This window comes from Anomaloglossus baeobatrachus, chromosome 6 (genome assembly GCF_048569485.1).
Source record: "Anomaloglossus baeobatrachus isolate aAnoBae1 chromosome 6, aAnoBae1.hap1, whole genome shotgun sequence".
Taxonomy (NCBI): domain Eukaryota; kingdom Metazoa; phylum Chordata; class Amphibia; order Anura; family Aromobatidae; genus Anomaloglossus; species Anomaloglossus baeobatrachus.
The window spans coordinates 526,119,220-526,124,853 of NC_134358.1; positions in this window are offsets into that span (position 1 = coordinate 526,119,220).

Consider the following 5,634-nt stretch of genomic DNA (forward strand, 5'->3'; position numbering starts at 1 on the left):
GTTTTATGTTCATTCTGCCTCACAAAAACCGGAATAAAAAGCAAACAAAAATGTTATGTGCCCGAAAAGGGTACCGATAAAAACATACCCTTTTTCTTGTTCTAAAAAACAAGCCCTCACATGACTCTGTCGTTAGAAAAATTATAGCTCTCAAAATATGGCGATGCAAAAAACTTATTTGGGAAAAAAGAGCATGCAGTACTACGCAGCCAAACAAAAAAACTGTATAAAACTGGTATCTCTGTAATTGCACTGACCCAAAGAATAAAGCCACCTAATCACTTATACCACACGGTAAACAACATTACAAATAAATAAAAGGAATTTTGGACCTGCTGTTTTATTAATTATTCCTCCCAAAGATCGCAGTAGGGCGCAAAGATTTTCTCACCATCTTTGCATTTTTCACTGGTTTATCCTGTTTTTATCTTGGTTTTCAATAAGGTTTATTGCACATTTAAAACTCCTCTCTTTCTTGTGCTATAGCTATTCCTGGCAGTGTGCCTGTCCTGTGGTCCGCATTGAGGTGTAACTGATACTATCTGTTCACCATGACCATTGTAGGACATTAATATAGACCATGGGTCTTTTCGTTAGGGGTGAACCCTTTGAAATGTTCACTAGTTGCCTGCTCCTGACCTAATTGATGTGGATCAAGTGCATGCATGAAAGAATTGACACCGGACAAATAGTCAGATGTAAGCCTCTCCTTGATCAGAGTATGGCACAACTCCAATAGAGCTTTATTTCAACAGAGCATCAACTTTATATAAACTAGGAAAAGGGGTGTGGTCGGCTCTGCAGTGGGCATGCTCGGATGTGTCCATTGGTGAGTGGGTTGGTCAATGGGCTAGTCCATGGGTTGATCCGTGGGCCGGTCAGCGGGTTGGTCCATGAGGTCATCAGTGGGTTGTTCCTCTAGGTTGGTCAGTAGATCTTTTCCTTACATGGTGATCTTCTTACATCTGTACATTCCTTGCATACCAGGGCAGGGTGTGGAGAACAGGAAATGGCGGCTATCTTAAATCTGTGTCACATGATAATATATCTGAACTGACTTATGTAAGGAGAAACAATTTCATTGGACATTTTTCCCATAAGCCCCTATGTATTGAGGTTAATTAAGTATTTGATTCAATGGCCATCAACATTTTCATTTGTACTCAAACAATTAGAGTTGGCAAGTGAATGGTCTTTCACATACTATTCTGCATCACTGTCAGCTTCCCCTGCGTTCTACAGTGGTTGGCTCCCCCTGCTGATTGTAAGCAGTATCTCTCACGAGGGGTGATACTGGTACCTGATCTGTCTGTGAGAGCTGCACTGCAATACAGCTGGAACAGCGAGGAACCTGACAGTGATGCAGATCTCTGTGTGAGAGCCCATCCACCATTGGCACTTGCCAACGGTAAGTGCTTAAAGTTTGGTGAATGCAATTTTTTTGTTTTGTTTGTTTGATGGGAGGAGGGAAGTCTGCTTTTTATTGTGGATGTCTGCTTTCTTTGAAGAAGAGTGCTGCTGCATTCTAGAACTTTTTTTAGCTGGTTGAACACTTCGTTATGGAATCGCAACTAGGGCTTATTTTTGTAGTAGGGCTTATATTTTAACCCCTTAATCCCCAGGTGATTTTTCCGTTTTGTGTTTTTTTTTTCTCCTCTTTCTTCTGAGACACGTAACCTTTTTATTTTTTTGTCAGTCTTGCCATATGAAGGCTTGTTTTTTGCGGGACAAGTTGTACTATTAAATAAAACCATAAGTTTTATCATATAGTGTACTGGAAAACGGCAAAAAAAAGGCAAAAAAAAATGAGATTTGATGTTCTTTGCCAGTTTGTCCTGAGGAAGGGAGCTGAGTCTCCTGAAACGCGTAGACCTGTGCATGAAATAAAGCAACATTAATCTTAAGCTTTCATGATCTGTTGGTCATTGGCACGGCTTTGAAACCCATCTCTACTGCTCTCTGTTAAATGTTTTATTGTCAGTCCGTAAAACTGGAGTATTTTCTGTACCAAATCTGCAAGTCACAAATAAGCAACGTGTGTGTGACACTTCAGGATTCTCATTGACTTTGCTGGCATCAGAATTGCCTTATGGTTTTATGACAAATCTACACTTAAAACCACTGGTGGACACAGACAGAAAAGGGCCCCTGTGTAAGTACAAAATATGGGTCCTTTATAGCCCAAATAGGTTATCAAAATCCTTGCTCCCTTTTATAAATGTGCCCCATCCTTGTCCCTATCCTGTAGTAATGTGCCTCAGCCTTGTCCCCTTTAACTACTGTGTCCCATCCTGTAGTAATGTGCACCATCCTGGAGTAATGTGCCCAACCTTGTCCCCTTTTACTAATGCACCCCACCTTTGTCCCCATCCTGTAGTAATGTACCCATCCTTGTCCCCTTTTACTAATGCAGTGCCCATGCAGGTCCTATTGTTGTAGTAAGGTATCCCTTACTGATCCTCTTCTTGTACCAATATCCCATCTTAGTCCCCTATTGTGCCACTCTCTACACACACACACACACAGACACACACACACACACACGCAAGCAATGTCCCATCCTGGTCCTCTATTGTGCCATTCTACACACACACACACACACACACACACACACACACACACACTAGCAATGTCCCATCCTGGTCCCTATTGTACCATTAAACACACACACTAGCAATGTCCCATCCTGAACCCCTATTGTGCCTTTAAACACACACATTCTTCTCACCTGTTCTCTGTTCGCTCGGCATTCTCTTCCCTTGCAGCCCACAAGCATGAGCTTCCCTTAACGATCGCGACCGCTGTCAGGGCTTCATCTAAAGTTCAGATGAACGTTTTGCCATCGCTGCGCAGAGTCAAGCTCTCTCTGCACTATTCCAGTGGCAGCTGCCGGCCAATCAGAGGCAAGCAGGTGACGTCATACGCATTAGCTACTTGCCTCTGATTGGCCAGCGGCTGTCATTAGACCAGTGCAGAGAGCTTGACTCTGCTTAGCGCCAATAAAACATTAATCTGAAATAAAGCAGTGACTGCTGCGGCCCCTGCATCGGCCTCGTTCATAAAAGGGGGCACATGCCTGCGAGCAGCAAAAGCAGCCTGAGGGGCCGCAGCACTCAGGCCGCTTGTTTGAGACCTCTGCTGTAGTGGATGGTGAGATACGAACCTGAAAGTCAAAAGTTCAAAACATTGTTATGCTTCTGCTTGTCAGTGTGTATACACACACACACACACACACACACACACACACAAACCCCGACAATTTAGGATTGGACCATGCTTTCCTTGAATTGTAACTAATTGCAGTAAAGTTAGTGAAGTTGGAAGATGCAGGATCTGTATGAGACTGGAGAGAGGTTTTGCAAAGAGGAAACAAAAAAAGCTATGGCTATAGCGCCCTCTGCAGATGGCCTGGGTCTTCTTGGCAGGGTTTAGTTCTTTCTTTGTTTCTTGTATACTGATAGCGCCACAAGACAGGGGCAGACATCCTGTGAACACAGGGGCCAAAGAGGTAAGTAGGTCTCATTCCACCTCCAAAGCAGTAATTTGCTTCTACCACAGACTCATTATAGAATTGAAAAGGGGCCATATACGGTTATTTAATTTTTTTTTTAATCCAATTAGTTTTTATTGAAAACACAGCAGATACAAAATCACACATAGTAAATTAAGATAACATTTGTCAACTGCCCGCACATGAGGGCTCCATACATTAGTATACTCCAAAACAATCCGGTTACAATTCCTCTGCCATAAGGTCCAGTCACACTAAGCAATTTACCAGTGATCCCAACAACGATAGGGATCGCTGGTAAGTTGCTAGGAGGTTGCTGGTGAGATGTCACACTGCGACGCTCCAGCGATCCCACCAGCAACCTGACCTGGCAGGGATCGCTGGAGCGTCGCTACACGAGTTGCTGGTGAGCTCACCAGCAACCAGTGACCAGCCCCCAGCGCCGCGTGGAAGATGCTGCGCTTGGTAACTAAGGTAAATATCGGGTAACCAACCCGATATTTACCTTGGTTACCAGCGCACGGAGCTACACGTGCAGAGAACAGGGAGCAGCGCACACTGAGCGCTGGCTCCCTGCTCTCCTAGCTACAGCACACATCGGGTTAATTAACCCGATGTGTCCTGCAGCTACATGTGCACAGAGCAGGAGCCGGCACTGACAGTGAGAGCGGCGGAAGCTGGTAACAAAGGTAAATATCGGGTAACCAAGGACAGGGCTTCTTGGTTACCCGATGTTTACTGTGGTTACCAGCCTCCGCAGAAGCCGGCTCCTGCTGCCTGCACATTTAGTTGTTGCTGTCTCGCTGTCACACACAGCGATCTGTGCTGCACAGCGGGACAGCAACAACTAAAAAATGGCCCAGGACATTCAGCAACAACCAACGACCTCACAGCAGGGGCCGGGTTGTTGCTGGATGTCACACACAGCGACATCGCTAGCAACGTCACAAAAGTTGTTCGTTAGCAGCGATGTTGCTAGCGATGTTGCTTAGTGTGACGGGGCCTTTACACTTTAACCACACAACAACATGGGGAGGGAGTAGACGGGAGGAAAGGTGGGGACTTCATTCAAGTAAGGGGGAACAAGAACAAAGGGGGAGGGGAAGAAGGTAGGGTTGGGGGAAGTGGGGGGGGGGTTAGTAAGGGTAGAGGGTTAGATGCCTGCCTGCATTACCAACCCCAGTCCACCAGCCGGGGCCATCAACTCCTCCTAGATTTCTCTTATAAACTGCTGCCTCAGTCAGGGTCTCAATGCTTTAGCCCCCTGGCTAGCCGAGCCAGGGCTATAATTCCATCAGCTGTATCTCAACTAGGTGCTCTTTGCCCGGGGAATAGTTGTGTAATAGGTGTTGCATGGCTGGATGACAGCCAGGGTTCCCATATTGTAAGAATTCTAGTTTTTTGTTTTGGGGAGTGGGCAAGGCAGTATTCATATTGGCATTGTTGGTCGATCCTACTATACAACTCCGTTCCAGAGGGAGCTTCAGTGGCCTTCCACGAATGGCTCAGACACTGGCAGCTATTAGAATTTGCACATCAGTCCCCTAAAATTCTGCGGGTACGAGTCTATGCCCAAATTCAGAACTGCCAGCCCTGGGTTGGGGTTGGTGTGCACACCTGTCAGTTCGCTAATGAGTCTGAAAACTGCTATCCAAAAAAGTTGGACCCTCGGACAGTGCCACTAACAGTATCCCAGTGATCCCCTCTGGAGGCAGCCCTTCCAACAGAGCGGTGAGTAGTTGGGAATGTAATGCACCAATTTTGCCGGCATAAGGTACCAACTGTGACGTATCAACCGGCTGTATTACAAAGGGCCGGTGTGTTTTGCAGAAGCATGGGTGCTCTGCAATGTGAAGTTGGCTGGGACCTGTGGTTCCACAGGATTGCATTACATGCAGAGCCATGGAAGGGTGTGTGATGCTGATTACACACTCCTTACCACCTGTGGGTGTGGCTCCAGGGGTTAAAGCAATCCTGTCTCTGAACCTAGGTGGAGTGTGTCTAGGGCAGTCTAGATAGAGACTGGCTCTAGACTTCCAGTGTGTGTGCTCGAGACGGGGAGAGCAGAAGCAGGGTGCTTTGCTCTGCTCAGGAGACCTCCTGAAGGAAAGGGGCTTTTAGGT